Genomic DNA, 19,350 nt, shown 5'->3' with positions numbered 1-19,350 from the left:
CAGGCTTCAAGGCCCCCCTCCATTGGGTCTGAGTAATTATTATCCTTTGCCTACCCACTGCGACACCCATGGTTAGATTCAATCCTTTTCCTTGTGTTTAATAATTCCATCCGTTATGGCTTCAAATTTTTAAAGATTATTATATATTAACTAAAAATTTTGTAAGAGTTGCAGTAGTCCAGACATGGAAAGACCAAAACCTAGACCAGGAGTTGCACTGCATACTCTGCTAGATATTGTCTAATCTTTTGGATATGGTATAGGGTGAATTTATAAGACCAAGAGACCATAGAAACGCAGTTCCTGAAGGATATCTGGTCATCGATTACCACCCCAAGATTGCATACCAACTTAACAGTTATCAGCAATAATGAACCAAGCTGAACAAAAAGGGGTTGCAGAGCAGACGGGCAATTATTAGTATTTTAAAATTAAGAATAGTCAAGATCACCATTACAAACACAAATTTGCTGAGATGTCCTTTATCACAACAAGCTTGAGGAAGCCTTGTCATGTAATCCGATCAGATCTGCATGAAAAGACTAATACAGGAAATCAACGATCTTGATTAAGTTAGGTTCCTTTGCATAACAGAATCAATAGCCACATTAGTCTGCACAAATCAGCATACAGATAAATGGTATAACCTTTTAACACACCTTTATCTGGATATTATCTAAAGGTCCCAAAATAGTTAAACAGATTAAGAGTCGTTGGCAAACATTTATATCAAAAGAGGAACTTCGTATATATAAATTCTTAGTGAGGACAAACTCAAAAGATATCAGTTGTTATTACCTCATCATTCTCTTGGTAATATTCTGGGTACAGATGGTCAATACATTCATTCTTCGTTCACAATGTAGAGAGTGAAAGCAATTATCTTTGACACTGCAATTGACATTTACTAGGCACATTCCAAAATTAAATTTCTTAACATATTTACAGGAGTAAAGTCAGTAGGTATGTCAGCTGAGATTAACTAAATAGAGGTTGCCTTCATAGAGTAGGCTATTGGGGAGTTAATGCACAACATCATGCGGTGTAGTAAAACTCATGATGATTTTTACCGATGTCACGCACATGTGCTATGGGAGTGTGTTGGGGGCTTAGCGCAAGACAACACAACAAGAGTAGGTTATGTAAATGTGTATGTATTAAATGCTCAATAGTGGAGGTGGAGTACTAGGACGACACCAGACACCACCTCTGGAGGTCCCTGGAAATCCCGCTCTTTCCAGCGTGAGGCTTATACAACCACCACAATGGCCAGAAGTCGGCATTCATTTTGGTACCTGTGACTGCTGGAGCCTTAAAAGCCTGCAGAAGCACAGTAAATGTGAATAAATCACAGTAAAGAAATCAATTTACTTTTGTTATCAGACTAGTGACTAATAAGCAGGCATCTCTGAGAGACTCCAACAATTCGTAGTGTCTTGTCATGTTTGTCCATGTAATAAGTTTATATGTTTAATATGTCACTGTGCTCTGTACAAATATTTTAAATCTGTTTTTCTTTTCTTTCTACATGCACAGCTGAGCCAGATTTAGTACAAAGGGGCTCAGCATTTAGAACTGTTAGGCCAAGCATAGGATAAGATAGACAAAGAAAAATGGGCAACGTGCACTATTTCTGTGTGACAGAGTCAGCATGACATTGTATCCTCTCTTTGCTTTGTTTGGAATGGCATGATTTACCTAAGTGAGGGCCTGCACATGGAGAAAGAGTATAAAGCCTTGGAACATTGCCCGGCACACCTTTGAAGCCAACAGATGGATGGAAGATTATGTCATCCGATCCTGAAAATCCTTCCAGCACAGCGACGAAAATGGCAGACTCTACACAAAGGTCTTGTCATGGCTTCCCGTTTGTTATGCCGTGTAAATCATCATTAAAGAAAGCTAAGTTATTTTCTCTTCTGTGATTTCTTACTGCCGTATCACTATGGGAGGGATATCACCTCATTATAATATATTTATTTTAGTTCAGGTTACTTAAAATGCCATAATTAAAAAGGACTTATTCCAACCAGGGAGCTAGCACCCCCTAGAGGAAAACAGTCCAACACCATTAAGAACTTGATTTTACCCAGTGTCACAAAAACGAGACATACTCAGATAAAGGGTTGGGGCAGCCACCCGTATATACTGGTATCCTGGCTGCAAAAGTCATTTTATCAAAATAAACAGCACTGATGTGCATACAATTGAGTCCGAGACAAGACTGAGGAATTAGGACAAAGGGCAGGGTTTTAAAGGGGAAGACAGGAAGTGAGGTCATAAGGATCAGGGACGTGTTCGTTCTACATTGGTTCGGGCCCGGACGTGACGTCAAAGGGGCCGGAGCCAATAAGGTCTCCTTCCATTGGCTCGGTCCCGGAAATGATGTCACGAGAGCCAGGTGGAATCTCCTGGGAATGGTCTGCAGGCAAGAGAGAAAAAGAGTCAATGCACTCTGCCACCTCCCGGCATGTCTCAGAACTGCCGTCACTCAAGCCCTTTGGCTGCCTCCCATGCGCACGTGTGTGACACCAGTGTGAAGAAGTACCCAACACACCCACAGTGTGTTTATTGTCACTTCAAAAGTTTTATGTGTGAAATGCAAACAAAGTAGTTAATCACCTCCTGAGCTGAAACAAAGTAAAAGGACTTGAAATGTGAAAACGCCTTTTGAGATTTGAAAGGAGTCGTCGTATCAAAGAAAGGCCTACTGATCCTGGATACATCCCTGGTAAGTAAACCTTGCTCCTTTATCCAGTTTCCAGGCCTTTAGCCATTGTAGAATGATAGGTGTTGCAAGACATTTCCAACTTAACAAAGTCAGACAGCCCAAAATAGTTAAACAGAATAGTCGTTGGCAAACATTTATATTAAAAGAGGAACTTCTTATATATAAATTATTAGTGAGAACAAAATAAAAAGGTATCAGTTGTTATTACCTCATCATTCTCTTGGTAATATGCTGGGTACAGATGGTGCTGAATGTTGCAGTTAAACAGGCAGGCACACTTTGAGGCACTTTACACATTCATATAGAAAGCTTTTTTCATCTACCGTGCCTTTCTTTCCTTCTCGGGATAGAACAGCAGTTGACCGAGTTAAAGAGAAGAAAGCGATGTGTGAAGGTGGAGTGACTTGTCAATACAATCATTCTTCGTTCACAATGTAGAGACTGGAAGCAATTATCTTTGACACTAAAATTGACATTTACTACACACATTCCAAAATGAAAATTCTTAACATATTTACAGGAGTAAAGTCAGTAGGTATGTGAGCTGAGATTAACTAAATAGAGGCTGCCTTCATAGAGTAGGCTATTGGGGAGTTAATGCACAACATCATGCGGTGTAGTAAAACTCATGATGATTTTTACCAATGTGCTATGGGAGTGTGTTGGGGGCTTAGCGCAAGACAACACAACGAGAGTGGGTTATGTAAATGTGTGTGTATTAAATGCTTAATAGTGGAGGTGGAGGTGGAGTGCTAGGAAGACACCACCTCTGGAGGCCTCTGGAAATCCCGCTTTTTCCAGTGTGAGGTTTATATAACCACCACAATGGCCAGAAGTCGGTATTCATTTTGGTACCTGTGTCTGCTGGAGCCTTAAAAGCCTGCAGAAGCACAGTAAATGTGAATATATCACAGTAAAGAAATCAATTTACTTTTGTTTCCAACCATTTTCATTTTATTTTTATTATCAGACTGGTGACTAATAAGCAGGGATCTCTGGCAGACTCCAACAATTCATAGTGTCTTGTCATGTTTATCCAACACCAGTAAGAAATTGATCTTACCCAGTGTGAAGAAGTATCCAACACACCCACAGTGTGTTTATTGACACTTCAAAGTTTTATGTGTGAAATGCAAACAAAGTAGTTAATCACCTCCTGAGCTGAAACAAAGTAAAAGGACTTGAAATGTGAAAACGCTGAGATTTGAGATTTGAAAGATGTCGTATCAAAGACAGGCCGACTGAAGCTGAATACATCCCTGGTAAATAAACCTTGCTCCTTTTTCCAGTTTCCAGGCCTTTAACCATTCCAGAATGATGGTTGTTGCAAGACATTTCCAACCTAACAAGGTCAGACAGCAAGCTAGCAATGTGAGAAAATCCTGCATGGAGACAACCTTCCATCTGGAATAATACCAAAAAAGGCCAATTACTGAATGAGGGAGTCCAGTAGGCTGCCTTCAGCAGGGAAGTTAATATTTTTTCATACGATCATTAAACTTGCACCCATCTTTGAACTGAGCCGCCTCAGCAGTGCCGTTCCTTTGTCCACAGGAGCAGGTGGTGATTTACAAGTGAAATTGTCAGGCACTCATTTCTAATCCAGTGACTCCAGCCATTTGATCTGTTCATTTGGTTCACTTTAACAATAACATCAATAATAACTAATCTCTAATTAGGAAAGTGTGCTGACAGCAGGCTTACAGTTTATTGACATCCTCATTTCATTCATTTTCTGTAAAAAAAGCCATGCAGGTCTAAAACAATTTGCTTCCAATGCTTTCACCTCTGAATTTCAGGCTTTCTAATTTGATGAAGTGCGACTGGTTTTTAGTAGTTTGTAATTTTATAAGTGCAGAGTATACCTGGAATTTATGTGGAAATGATCAAGTCTAAAGTATGTGAACAAAAGCCACTCTTTTTAGATCAAGACGTGGCACAATTCCCAAGTATCTCCCGCCTCAGCATTTATGCAAAAAAAGCTGGAAAATCATCTGGTCAAGAATTCAGAGGGTCACAACAGCTTTACGTTTGGTGTACTGACTTTAATGCAAATAAGTACTTTTATCTCAGAAATATTTAAAATATCAAAGCTGCATATTTTATAGGGGTTTCAATATGTAGCTATATATTTATATAGAGATAAGCATAGTCTGAGTAATGAGGTTAGCACTTGTCACACATATTTTGAGATGGAGATTCAGAAAGTATTCAGACCCCTTCACTTTCTGCACAATTTATAGTGTTGTAGATTTAATTTTAAGTGGATAAATCTGCCTTTTTTGTACATTGATCTACACTCAATAACCCATAATGACAAAGTGAAAACATGTTTTCAGAAAGGTTTGCAAATTTATTAAAAATCGAAATCTGAAATTTCTCATTTGTATAAGTATTCATACCTGTTGAAGTGGCACTTGTGAGGGACAGCTGGCATCCTAACCCAGCCGAGATGGCCTTGGGAAGGAAGGACAAAAGGAGACAGCTTACACAGGGCTTTGTCTCCCTCAGGATGCTAGATAGCACCTAGCCCAGTCTGAGTTCCCTGCATGAGTGTCCAAAAGGCATGCTGGGTATTGTAGCTCCAGGGTACAGCCTTGTTGGGTACTGTGGGGGCCGCCAGAGGGAACTGCAGGATTTGGGAGTCCCTTTCTACACAGAGCACCAACCTCACTTGGAAGTGCTTCAGAACTGCATACATGCAGCATATCACCGGAAGCACTCCCAGGGATTAGACTAAAGGAGCTGCCTGCCTCACATCAGGGTGCCAGAGTAGGGAGGAAGAGGACAATGCTAGCGAGGAGGAGTGGAAAAGGCAGTGAAAGGCAGAGAGAAGGAAGAAAAGACTCGTTGTGTGCTAAATTGTGCTTGTTGTATTTGTAGCTATGGTGGGAAATGCTTGCTTTAAAGAGTTTCCCACAATAAAAGGTTCTTTAGCCTTTTAACTTGTGCCTGAGCCTGCTTGTGTTGTGTGTTTTTGGAGCTGAAATACCCCCTGGTGTCCACACACTCCAAATTGTGCTCAGGTGTCTCCTATTTGCTTTCATTCTCCTTGAGATGTGTCAAGAACTTGATTGGAGTCTACCAGTGAAATTGGACATCGTTTAGAAACGCACATACTTGTGTTTACAAGAAGTACTTGAAGTGGAACCAAATTATTGCCAAAACCCTGCTTATGGCAATACAATAACATTCAATTGAAGAGTGGTGGGGGATGACCCCGTGAAGCTTCCGTGCTAAGACAAGGTGCAGGTATTCTAAGTAAGACCCCAGTGCCACAACAGCCATCAAAATGTTCTAATTCATTCCCATGTGGTTTGTCTTTCGTACTCTAATCACTGACATTCAGCTGAAGAATGAGGATGGGAGAATCTCATGAGGCTTTGAACTTTGAACGTTGCGGCAGTATGCTAACAAATGGAACTCTACGCAGAACCTACACAGAAATGCACTTCAAACACTTGACTGGAGTCAAATTGAACTGATTGGACAATGTTTAGAAAGGCACACACCTGTGTATGTAAGGTCCCACAATTCACATGACGTGTCAGGACAAAAACCAAAGTAAGCTGTGTCACGCATGTGTGTCCGAGGGTCACCCTCTAGGCTCATCTAAGATACATAATACCACCCCAAGACCCTAGAGGGGGTACTGGCACTAATCCTGACCTCTTCCCTTTTCTCCACACTGCCAAAAAGACTCCCGGTGAGGGCAACTAACTCTGCCCCTTCCATTCCACCACCCATACATTCCAAGGCCACTGGGAGGGGGCGTCATTCTATGATCAGATCACCCCGTAGGATGGAGGTCCTAATTTTGTGATCTATCACCATGAATACCCTTCACTTAAACCCTAAAATGTGATCGATCTGCTTTTCCTTTAAACCTCATTTGCACCACAGAGCACCTGTTTATTTTTGCCTATCCCCACAAAGCCTTGATAATCAAATGCTATTTAGCATGTCATTCTTCACTCAACCACAACCATCAAAAACAGATAAAGCACTGCTTACAGTGAAATTAACTAATAATAATGAGAATGTGTCTGAGTACTGGAATGACAGGACACAAAAACGGAAGAATAGTTGGGCCACCAACCGGGACATCCCCTTTTACTTAAACAGTCAAATTAAATATGTGTCTTTATGGCTTCAAAATACAGATGAGCAAATAAAAAAAAAAACAAAGAAATAAGATCTTTTTTGGTTGTCGGGATTTGGGTCTTTCCGGGTGCTCCATCCAGTGGTCTTCTCTGTTCACAATAGACATCTCCTTCTGGGCTGCCGAGTTTCTTATGTCACATGGACTGGAAGAGGCAAAGCTAGGGGCCCTCAGTCAGTGAATTCTCAGAGCTGCAGGGAGAGAAGGAGAAAAGCCTGTTAGCAACAGCGCCCCCTCTTGTCCCAGTGGGTTATTACATGCCTTGGATGAGCCCATGAGGAGATCCTCGGATGTTCATGCATGACAGGGCATAAGCAGGGCTTAGCATATTCAGTAATAATAGTGTATGAATCAAAATGAAATATTAAAAGTACATAGAAGTAGAAAACATTACAAACATAATATATATATATTTAAGAAAATTTGTTCAAGGAAAAGTACATAAATTGAGTTTACAAATCATAATTCAATACAGAAAAAAATCAATATAAACTTGGTGTTGCTTGTATTTGCATGGTGTTGCTATATTTTGTATTATTTTTTTCTGCCATTGTACTTCTGTTTTTTGCATTGGATTATGATTTTTTTACTTTATTGATGTACTTTACTTGAACACTTTTTTATGAATAAATTATATTTGTTATGCTTTCTAATTCTATTATCTGCTTTAAGTGTGTAATTTTGATTCATGCATTATTATTATTACTATTTGTGACAAACCCTGCCTATACCCATTATTATTAGGACAAAAACCTAGCCATGAAGTCCAAATAACTGGAATGTGGCAGTGGGGGGTGGGCAGAGGTTGTGTCATTTGAAGGGAGGTCACATGGAGGTACATAGGTTAAGATGGGTGGAGCTGACTCCTTCTCAATTTGCATACAGTGATTGGTGGTGCTGGGGACCCTCTGGACAGACAAGAGTGAGTCAAGGCCTGTTAAAGAGCTGCTTCAGTTCATTCACCTTATTTGTTTTTTTTAACAAAAATTACTTAATAAGAAAAACATTTGAAAAATAATAATTCAAAAGCAGCAAAAAATAACAATATGAAAATAAGCCAGAGAACTGTAAAATAACAGTTGGAGTCCCATCTAGGAATTCCAATTTAATGGAGAGTTCAGGTAAACTGTAGGGTAGAACAGCATCTGGTCACCCCCAGTATAGCCTTCAGTTTCAGGGTCTGTTTAATGTCTTTCCGTTGGGTCATAAGCCGAAGGAATGACTGTCCAGCTGTGTTTTATATCTTTGGAATATCACATTTTAACAAAGTTCCAATGAATTCTGTAAATAAATCTTGATAGTTTATAAAATAGCTGAGGTGGCATTGATTCTCATCCCATGAGGACATGGGCTCCCAGAAATTATCATTAAGTCCCAGTTGACCACTACAATGGCAAAAAGATTGATATTGTCATGTATTACACTTTATAAACAAAAAATGATCAAAAATTAATAACGTGATAAAAGCAAATGCAAAGTGTAGTGCCAAAGTAAAAATATCAATCCCAAATGCCATTATTTTTAATTAATAAGAGGAAATTTCTATCATTCATTGAAAGCCAGGTCAGACCACCAGAAAACAACTGATCGTTAAAATAAAGACAAAAGAGAAAAACCCAAAGTCCTAGCACTATCTGATAGCCTTCCTCTAATAACTCTTACAAAGAGAATATCTATCTATCTATCTATCTATCTATCTATCTATCTATCTATCTATCTATCTATCTATCTATCTATCTATCTATCTATCTATCTATCTATCTATCTATCTATCTATCTATCTATCTATCTATCTATCTATCTATCTATCTATCTATCTATCTAAAAGAAATACAAAAATAAACAGGATGTGTGAAATTACGAGATAACCCTCCAGCCATGCTTATCCCAACCCCATGAGTAACAACAGTAAACATAAAAGGAGAAATGTGACTAAAAAGAGCCTGTGTGACTAATCAGCAGGACTGAATGAGAAAGGCAACAAAGAAGATGAGTTCCCACCATTATTAGTCAGCACATAACCAATTACGCACTTGCTTGGTGACTCAAAGCCATTCCCTGGTGTTGGGGCCAAACGCTTCATTGATCCTCGATACTGTGAGCTCTTGAACAGTTAGGTTATGGAAAGAAGATTTCCAAGAGTCAACAAAAACAGAAGTGGGGAATTTCCAGTGAGTGGCCATTACCAGTTTGATATTGATAGAACAAGCCTTGTTGGAATGGCCTGAGAAAGGTCCAGGAGAAGAAAAATATTGGATGAGAGAGGAGTTTTTACCAAGAGGACAGAAGAAGAAGAATTGAATTGCAAACCAAATATAGAATGACAGTAGGAGAGTCTTAGAACATGGGGAGGAAGATGTCAGAAGAGGAAGAACAAAATAGATCAGTGGAAAAACCCACTCAAGACATTTACACGGGGTAAGATACAAGCGATGGACAATTTACTGCATTTGCTGATGATTGGGGTTCCTGGAGGACAGATCAATATTAGATGTTCTAATTCATTCCCAAGTGGTTTATTTGGTGTTCCCCAATCGCTTTAAAGCCTGAATACCATATAAGGAAAAAGCAAAAATTATTAAAAGTTGAAAAGATGTGAAATTATCTATTATACATTGGAGTTAATAAGGTTAATAAGGACCTAAATATGGTAACATTACAACTCTAAAGGTGTCATCGGTCAAAATGCAGCACAGGTAGAACTTTATTTGTCCCCAGTGCTAAATTTGGCAAAAAAGACAATGTCTTCCGGGATGTAAACTTGTGGCTCTTTAGCCCTAGGCAGCAGTGGGCTCTGCGCCACCCTGGGCATGACCCTCAGGATGGATGAAAAAGAGCAGAAATTGAAAATCTCAATGCAAAACAGTTTGAGACTCCCTACATTTTTGGTTTGACCTTTACATTTCCCTGACCAGTAACTCACTTTAAGCATGTAAGGTCAGCTCGAGACCAGCCACTCTTCAAAAAGCAGCAGGGTGTGCTTGTTTGTGGTGATGTTTCATTGGTCACCACGTCAGCTCTTAAAAAGAAATGCCTTTTGTCCATTCATTTTCAAACCCAATTAATCCAATTCATGGTCATGTGGGCCTTGCTGGGGTTAGAACCCAGTGTCCATCATGAAATGATATCTGCATAGAGACCTGAAGTGCCATAGCACTGTCATCTGAACATTTCCAAAATCACTTGAGGACAACCTAAATAAAGCGCCTAGGCCTTAAAAGTCTTTAAAACTGTTTGAGCATGAGTGACTCTAATTGAAGAAATTGATTTCAAAAGAGAACCTTGGTGATATTTTTAAAAGACATAATGCAAAGGTTAATCGTTACCCAAAGGCAGCCATTCTGAACTCTGCCCTAATCATTTGACAACTCTTATCTGAAATATTTATGGAGCTGCAAGTACTCAGCTATGATGTAATGGCTTTCAGAATTAAATTCAAAGTGAAAGAACAAATGGAAAACAGATTCCTACAATAGAATCATTTTCTCAAGCCTGCCTAATCCAGTTCAGGATCGTGGGGCCTATCCTGGCAGCACTGGGCGCAAAGCAAGAAACTGTCCCATACAGGACATCGGCCCATGCAGGACCCGCTCATGCACACCTCCAGTCAGAGCCAGTTTGCAATCATCAATAGGCCTACAGTGTCTATAAAAAGTATTCACCCCCCTGGACGTGTTTCCCAGTTCAAATGAATCGCAATGTATTGCATTTAGCTTTTTGAACCTGATCAAATGGAAAAGACTTAAATGTCAAAGTAAAAACAGTGCAAAGTGGTCGAAATTAATTACAATTATAAAACACAACATAATTTATCTCATACGTATTGACCTTCTTGACATCAGTGTTTAGTAGCTGTACCTTTGGCAGCCATGACAGCCTTGAGTCTGTGTTTATACGTCTGCACACCGACCCCGTTCTTCTTTGTAAAGATGCTCAGCTTTTCCAGGCCGCATGGAGATTGTGAGTGAGCAGCCTTTTCAAGTCCAGCCACAGATTCCCAATTGAACTGACATGTGGACTCTGATTCAGCCACTCCAGGACATTAACATTATTGCTTCTAAGCTGTGGCCTTATTTTTGGGGTTGTCGTCTTGCTGTGAAACAAATCTTCTCCCAAGGCACACGTTACTTGAAGAGTGAATCAGGTTTTCCTCCAGGATTTTCCTGTAATTTTGCTACATTCATTTTACCCTCAGAAGCTCTTCCAGGGCCTGCTGCAGAGAGGCATCTCAACAGCCAGCATGCTTCAAGGTGGGGATGGTGTGTTTTTAAAAATGTTTAACGTTTAGCTTATGTCAAGCATGCTGTTCAGTCTGACAGCCAAAAAGCTCAATTTTGTTCTTATCAGACCATAGAACCTTCTTCCAGATGACTTCAGAGTCTTCCATGTTCCTTCTGTACATTTTTAACAGCTAATTTCTCTTTGTCACACTCCTATCAAGCTGTGACTAATGAAACACCTGGGCAACACTTGTTGTCTGTACAGACTCAGCCTCTGTAGCTTGTCACTCCTTCAGAGGTCTCAAAGGTGTTTTGGTGGCCTCCCTCACTCGTCTTCAGTTTTTGTGGGTGGCCTGTGCTCTCAGCAGATTTATTGCCCTGCCATACTCTTTCCATTTCTTAATGACTGATTTAAATGGACTCCAAGGGATATTCCGTGGCTTGGATATCTTCTTGTCTCCATCTCCTGATTTGTGCTTTTCATTGCCCTTTCCACAGAGTTGCTTGGAGTGTTCTTCAGTATTGTATCTTCATTGTGTAGGCTAGGCTAACTGATTCTGATTCACCACAAGTTGGGCCTTCCACATCAGGTGCATTTACATCAGCTGAAACCCCACACTGGTGATCTCCATTCAACTAATTCTGTGACTTCTAAATCCAATGAGAATCTAGGGGTGTCTAGGAGGTGAATACTTCTCATGCAGTCAATTATTTTGTGTTTTATACTTTTAACTAATTTAGACCACTTTGCAGTGCTCTGTTTTCATTTTGACATTAAAGAGTCTTTTTCTGTGGATTAGTGTCAAAGAAGCCAAATTAAACCCCCACGATTCATCTCTATATATACAGTGCATCCGGAAAGTATTCACAGCGCATCACTTTTTCCACATTTTGTTATGTTACAGCCTTATTCCAAAATGGATTAAATTCATTTTTGTCCTCAGAATTCTACACACAACACCCCATAATGACAATGTGAAAAAAGTTTACTTGAGGTTTTTGCAAATTTATTAAAAATAAAAAAAACTGAGAAATCCCATGTCCATAAGTATTCACAGCCTTTGCTCAATACTTTGTCGATGCACTTTTGGCAGCAATTACAGCCTCAAGTCTTGTTGAATATGATGCCACAAGCTTGGCACACCTATCCTTGGCCAGTTTCGCCCATTCCTCTTTGCAGCTCTTCTCAAGCTCCATCAGATTGGATTAGAAGCGTCGGTGCACAGCCATTTTAAGATCTCTCCAGAGATGTTCAATCGGATTCAAGTCTGGGCTCCGGCTGGGCCACTTACGGATGATGGAGGCCACTCTGCTCATTGGGATCTTCAAAGCAGCAGATATTTTTCTGTAACCTTCCCCAGATTTGTACCTCAAGACAATCCTGTCTCGGAGGTCTACAGACAATTCCTTTGACTTCATGCTTGGTTTGTGCTCTGACATGAACTGTCAACTGTGGGACCTTATATAGACAGGTGTGTGCCTTTCCAAATCATGTCCAGTCAACTGAATTTACCACAGGTGGACTCCAATTAAGCTGCAGAAACATCTCAAGGATGATCAGGGGAAACAGGATGCACCTGAGCTCAATTTTGAGCTTCATGGCAAAGGCTGTGAATACTTATGTACATGGGATTTCTCAGTTTTTTTATTTTTAATAAATTTGCAAAAACCTAACACATACATAACACACTAACACATCGTCCAGCAACAACCCAAGCTTTTTCTGGTTGGTCTCCCACCCAAGTATTGCTGGGCCCCCAACATGCTTAGCTTCAGGTTCTGAAGTGCAGGTGGTATGGCTACTAAGTAAACTGTTGTCTTATACTGTATGTTCATGTTGGAGTGGATGTAGTGGTGGTGAACTCCTACAAGTACTTAGGGGTCCACGTTTACATTTACACTTTTATCAGTGGCCACTAACAACATTTATGATACGACACACATCAGAGGAACATCAGATGAACTATATAGCAAAGGGCAGAGCAGGCTCTTCGTCCTTAGGAGACTGTTTCCTTTAATCAGTGTGTGACATCCTTCATATCTTCTATAACTCTGCGTTAGCCAGTGTGATCTTCTACACTGTGGTGAGCTGAGGTGGTATCATCACTTCAAGAGAGGCCCACCAAATCAACAAGCTAATTAAAAGGGTAAGCTCAGTTATAGGATGCACTCTAGACCCCCTAACAGTTGTAGCTAAGGAGTGATTTAAAACAAAACAGAGTGCCATTATGAACAATGCTACACATCCTCTCTCTGACACAACAAAACTGAAGCCTTTCAGCCAACGAATCATTCAGCAGAAGTGTGCCAAAAAACACTAAGGGGGCTCCTTGATACCAACAGCAATACGTCTGCATAATGCCTTCCTGGGACTGGGACTGCCAAGTCAGACATTTTCTTTTCCCTCGTTTTATACATTCTGGTGTGAGTTCATACTATAGTGTGTGTGTATATACAGTATATTTATTTATCTATTTATGTCCTTAAACAGCTTCCATAAAAACCCAAATTTGCCCCGGTGACAAATAATGTTCTGTCTATCTATGTATTTGCATTAGTTTCATCAAGTCAGATTTCATACAACTGACATTATTATGTCAATAATGTATTTACTATTTACAAACTACTAACAATATTGCAGATGAGGGCTCACAAATGTGCTGAATGGCTTTGTCAGAGTGACCTCCTGTGACTCAGAGCCACCACATTTCACCTCCTGTTTGTCACTTCTGTGCCCTGACAGGATGGGCACACGATGAGTCTGAAGTCCCAAGCCTTACCCCCTAAATGGGGTACCTGAAGCAGCCATCTTTGTCATCCTCAATGTTTTGAACTAAAGTGACCAAACAACCTTTGACTTTGAAGCTTTGTGTATTTTCTTCATAGGTAACTGCCTTTCATTATTTTATTTTATTTTTTTACACACACACAATTTTCTTGGGCCCCTACATACGTTATTTGTTAATAACTCATCTCTAACTCTCCAGTAAATTGCTCTCTGCAGTGTGCACACTTGAAAATAAATGACATATTTGGCCAAGTTACCATGATCCCTTGCTGTATAATTCTTGAATGTTTCAAATGCCAACAACTAAGCATGCAAAGCAGCACAGATGTCCTCCTCTATTCACATGGTCCACAAAAGCTGAATAAATGTTTCTATAAATCACAAACATCCCCCTTCTCTCTCTTTCGCTCTCAATGGAACAGCTGCTAGAGAGCTTAAAGAACTACCCTGCAGGTCTGATTGACAAAATACTGCAAGCTGTTCATTTGAAACACTCTGAAAGGTTTAGTAGGGCAAGGAGAAGAAAAAATGAATACATCAAAAATCAAAAAATGACATGGCTTTCGTCAAGCCATGTTCAAACTCTGAAATTGCAGTTTGGGGAGGTTTTGTTTTGCTGATGTACAACATTTAGGGACATGTAGGAGAAAATGGCTGCAGAAGTCTGGAGGACTGGAAGAAGAGGAAACACCATTGTGTATGAGCTGAGGGTTAATGTAAGAGTACAGCCTAGAGACAAAATTCTGGCATGGCTGTTATTTAATTTTAATCAGACATCTTGCCCATCTGCTGCAGAGCAAGTCCTGGCTCACACTCTAGAAGATATGATCAGGTGCGATCCTGAGCCAAATTATTCTTCGATTGTTAACTAAAGACGATTTGTCGTAAATTGGTAGACCAAAGACAAAGAAAATAAAGCAGTCCTGAATAGTAGGTCAGTCCTTTAGAGGGTACACCCTGGGTCACAAAGGATTGGCAAAAGGTTAATGTCCAAAGTCCAGCAAGACACTGACCAGGCTCAAAATCAAACATGGCTGTCTGAAACTATGAGGCAGCATACCTAGACACAATACGCTACGCCTCTTACAATTTTCCAAAATTGTTTCAGTACTGGGATATGGATACAGATGGGGAAGGTTGTGATTCACTAATATGGCTGGACTTCCATGAGGAAGCAACAAAAGCATCCAATTAGAAAGATGTATGTAATATTATTTGTCTTGATTTGTCAGAAGGCTTTTGATAAGGTACCACATGAAAGGTAAAAGACCAGACCCAAAGAAGTTAGAATTCAGGGTGTGGTGTGTGGGTAGGTAGAAAGTTGGCTCAAACAGAGGAAGCAAAAGATTATGGTGAGGAGAACTTTTTCATAATTACTCGATGTTAAAAGTGGTGTCTTTCAGGGATCGATTTTGGGGCCGCTGTTTTTGTAATATATGTAAACGATCTGCAAAAAGAATATAATCAGAAAGCAGGCTAAGTTTGCAGATGATACCAAACTCGGTCAAAGCAAAGATAGGGCAGAATCAACTAAATTGTTACAGAGGGACTTGAACAGGATACATGCTTGGACAGAATGGTGCCAGGTGAAATTTAATGTAGGTGTAATGGGCTAGAATTCAGTAATCTAAAGAAAATGACATTTCGGTGTGTTGCTTAGTGTAATGGGCTATAAACCAGTGTTTAAAAGAAAAGGCAGAATTTCTGGAAAATTCTGCTACAGGTTAGTGCTGATGGCTATCAGGATACAAATATTTACCTGTCTTGCTAAAGAGTCACCTGCTTTGAATAGTCAGACTTCTTTGATTTAGTATCTTATCTACACACAATGTGGGGATACAGAACTGTCTGCTTCCTTGGAAAATTAACAAGTTCTGGGGACATTGGTTTCTAATCAAGTACTCAAAGTAAATGTGTTTGCACTATTTGTTATACAGAGTAAATTGGCTTGCACCATTGTTTTCACTGATTACCATGTTCATCTATGCAGAAATTGAAGCACATATATATTTCTGGGAAAAGGAGAATAAAAGTAGAAGAGAACAGAGAAGTATGGTCTGAGACTTGGGACTGCTGTCTGTTTCTTTTATGCTTTACACCATATTGCTGTGGCTACACCCTGTAGCAACAGTGACTTGTACCTGGCCCAGGTTCCCCTAAGCCAGAGGTCGGTAATATAGGCAAATGTAAAGTATTACAGATAAGTAGAAATGTTAGATTTGAATACACAGTGGGATGTCTAAAAATCGAAAATATGCCTTATGAGAAGGTTTTAGAAGCCATTAAGAAGGCAAACAGAATGTCAGGTTATATAGCACCATGATGTGTGGAGTTCAATTCCAAGGAGGTTCTGCTCAAGCTTTATAATACACTGGTGAGGCCTCATCTTGAGTACTGTGTGCAGTTTGGGTCTCCAGGCTACAAAAAGGACATAGCAACACTCGAAAAATTCTTATCTGAAACATGAAATACCAGTTATGAGAAGGACCTGCTAGTTATAGTGGACTCATCCCTATCTACCTTCAGACTATGCACAGGTACGATGAAAAAGGCTAGTTAGACGTTAGGTTATTAAGCTCAATGTGTGGAGTAAAAGTCCAGGGAGATTATACTTAAACTATATAATACACTAGTGAGGTCTCACCTGGAGTATTGCATACAGTTTTGTTTTCCGTGTCATAATAAGGACATAACAACACTGGAGAAAGTCCATAGAAGATTGACCAGGCTGATCCTGGGACTGAGAGGTGTAATTTACGAGGAAAGACTTTCTGAAAGAGTTGAACATTTTCAGTTTAATCAAACCTGATGTTTAGCCTAATGGCCAAAATGCACAAAGAATGGTGATACAAAAAACAAAAATTTGATCATCAAATTTTTAAAGTAATATTTAAAAAAAATGACAAAAATAATAAAAAAAAGTATTGACACCAGAGATGAAACAATTGCAACACCTTGAAATAAATAATACAGGAAACAATCTTGATTTTTTTTTGTATTGGTTATTTACTTTATAAATTAATCTTAAGTTATTTTTTAAAAATAATTATAGCTTAAACAGTTAATTGACCTGATCAGTACTATCTTTGTGTACTGCCAGTATAGTAAGAGGCAGAATTTTAAATTAAGGACCAGAAGACATGGAATTTTTAGTTAATATATAATCTTAAATAAAGTTGTAACAAGTTGTAACAATGAAGTATTAAAACATAAAGAAAAGGACTGAAGGTAAGTCAAAGGTTAACTAAATGTAGCTTAAAGCTTGAGCACATGAGGTCTGACTCACGTTAGAGTTTGACTTTCCAACTTAGAGAAAAGCCAAGCAAAATGACACCTTTTATTAGCTAACTAAAAAGATTACAATATGCAAGCTTTCGAGGCAACTCAGGCCCCTTCTTCAAGCAAGATGTAACTTTCCAAGTTAGAATGAGGTAAATGAGTAACAAACACCCCTCTAGAAAGAGGGAGTAAACTAATGGGAGAGCCCATACACCCCTCCTATGAAGAGGCGCAAAGATCAATAGGACAATCCGCAGAACACCCCTCTTAATGAAGTGGTGATTAGAATAACAGGAGAATCGACATGAGTCAGAAAATACTGGTGGTGTTAGTTGATTGGATGGCATAATACAGTTCTGCATATTATGCATATTAAGAGTCAGATGACATAATGCATTAGATGAGTTAATGGTAATAGAAAAGTATAAAAGCAAATGAACTGTTTAATTAATTGCTCATTTCACGGACTGAGACATTTATGCAAAATCTGTGTAAATAAAGAAACATTCTGCATTCTCATCTGGGCTCTGTGAGTGCCTTCACTGAAGACAGAGGAAAGTTTTTTTCTACAGCAAATACAAGAAGCAATCACTGTCTTTAAAACTGGCAAAGGCTTAATAACAGAAAATCAAATAACATTAACACCTAATCCCAGTACATTACCCACAAACACTAAAATGTCAAAGAAAAATACTCAAAAAACAGTAAAAACAGCCTTTAGGAACCCAAATCTTGGACAAACAGGCACGGTGCACCACCATATAAAAGAGAAAAGAGCATCAACCTGCTGATTTCACGTGACACAACCACTGGTCGACACACAAAACGGCAGTGCCTGCAGAAAATAAAATGACGTGAAATATGAACAAATTATTGATAAAAAATTAACAAAAAAGAAAACAATTGAGGAAAAAAAATTTCAGAATCATTCAGCTTTCTAGTTTTATAACAGTTTGAACAGACCATAGTGAATCTCTGATTGGACAGATGGAGATGCATAAAGAACTTTCTTTTGGAACATAATAAATGATCAGTCATTGTCAATAGCTAAAGACTTTACATATATATATATATATATATATATATATATATATATTTATATAAGACTTTACATATATATATCAGTATGCTGCTGCTGGAGAATGTGAATTTCCCCTTGGAATTAATAAAGTATCTATCTATCTATCTATCTATCTATCTATCTATCTATCTATCTATCTATCTATCTATCTATCTATCTATCTATCTATCTATCTATCTATCTATCTATCTATCTATCTATCTATCTATCTATCTATAATATATACATTAAATCTTTTGTCATAATCTTTAGGGATGAATACAAAATCAAAACAAAGCAAATGTCAAAAGCAGAATCTTCCCTAAAAATTGTTTTTGTTGATCACTTGTGTGCTAGTCTCTCACACAGGTTATTCTCTTCCAGCCTATCCTTTGGACCCCTGCTCGATGCAAGTCGTCATTTTAAATATCATGGCCTACACAATGTCACAGGTTGCGTGGTATGTCCATGACTTGTGTAGCCACCACACAGCATTATATTAACCAGACACATACTGTAATAAAGCACCATCCATACAACTAACCACAGAGCATAATAAATACATGAAACAGATGTTATCTGTTGACCAAATAAAACGGTTACAATTAACAATCTCTACACATTCACAATAATAACAAAGAGGTGGCGTAGTGGTTAAGGCTTTGGATGTCAAACCCCGAGGTTAACACTGTGTGACCCTGAGCAAGTAACATCCCCTGCCCGTGCTCCAATTTGAAAAACAAAGAAATGTAGCCAATTGTATCATAAATGTTGTAAGTCATCTTGGTTAAAGGCGTCAGCCTTATAAATAAATGTAAATATTAACATATCACAGTAATAAAGATAAACAAATTAACGGTGTGTTACTGCAAATCAAAATGTGTACTAGTATATGTGCCACATTGTAATGCCCCATGCACACAGCAACAGATTGTTCGGAAATTTCTAATGTAAGGATGACATAAGTTTCGAGCCAAGACGGTTATTTCAAATTAGGATAACGGTCATTTAGAGGTGAGCCGGTAATTACTCACTGATCACGGTTCCTGAGAGTGGTGATGTGTCGCATGTTGATTAGCTAGCACATGCAAGTAAGAATTTCAGTGTATG

This window comes from Erpetoichthys calabaricus, chromosome 18 (assembly GCF_900747795.2).
Source record: "Erpetoichthys calabaricus chromosome 18, fErpCal1.3, whole genome shotgun sequence".
NCBI classification, from domain to species: Eukaryota; Metazoa; Chordata; class Cladistia; order Polypteriformes; family Polypteridae; genus Erpetoichthys; species Erpetoichthys calabaricus.
Note: the sequence above shows the minus strand (reverse complement) of the source record.